The sequence below is a fragment of the Myotis davidii genome, unplaced genomic scaffold, assembly GCF_000327345.1.
Source record: "Myotis davidii unplaced genomic scaffold, ASM32734v1 scaffold609, whole genome shotgun sequence".
NCBI classification, from domain to species: Eukaryota; Metazoa; Chordata; class Mammalia; order Chiroptera; family Vespertilionidae; genus Myotis; species Myotis davidii.
This window is the reverse complement of record NW_006300164.1, coordinates 2,813,890-2,814,333: the sequence shown is the minus strand read 5'-3', so window position 1 is coordinate 2,814,333 and position 444 is coordinate 2,813,890. Positions and strand designations below refer to the sequence as shown.

Genomic DNA, 444 nt, shown 5'->3' with positions numbered 1-444 from the left:
ACCGGGAGCGCTGGGCTCCGCAGGCCGAGAGGCCTGCGTCTCTGCTGTGTTTTTAATGCATTTCTTTTCTGTTTTTCTTTTCTATTTTTTAAAAAAATGACCAATGGCGTTAATAAATAAAGTATTCCTATATACACGAGTGGGACAGCGGTTCTGGAGTGTGTGGCCGCGGCAGCGCTGACGAGGTGGGGACACACATAGGGGGGACTTTCGTAGAAAATTGCTGAACCTTACAAAAAAGTCTCCTTTTTTTTATCTTTTCTTTTTTTTTTTTAAGTTGAGGTAAAAGTTTCAGTGTATGAAACCTGCACACGCAGCCTCTGTACCCCCACCCGGGAGCTCCTGGCGTCACAAAGGTCAGAAAACCTCCACAGCCCCTCCACGCACGCCCCTGGCCGTGTCCTCCCCCGCCCCCCAAAGCTCAGTCGGAGCCACGAGGAACCC

General features: G+C 50.2%; 1 protein-coding gene across 1 annotated transcript in view; it reads right to left on the bottom strand.

The window, feature by feature from the left end:
* BRD3 (bromodomain containing 3) overlaps positions 1-444 on the bottom strand; it is a 14,801-nt gene that overhangs the window by 555 nt on the left and 13,802 nt on the right. The gene's annotated exons all lie outside the window — the stretch shown is intronic.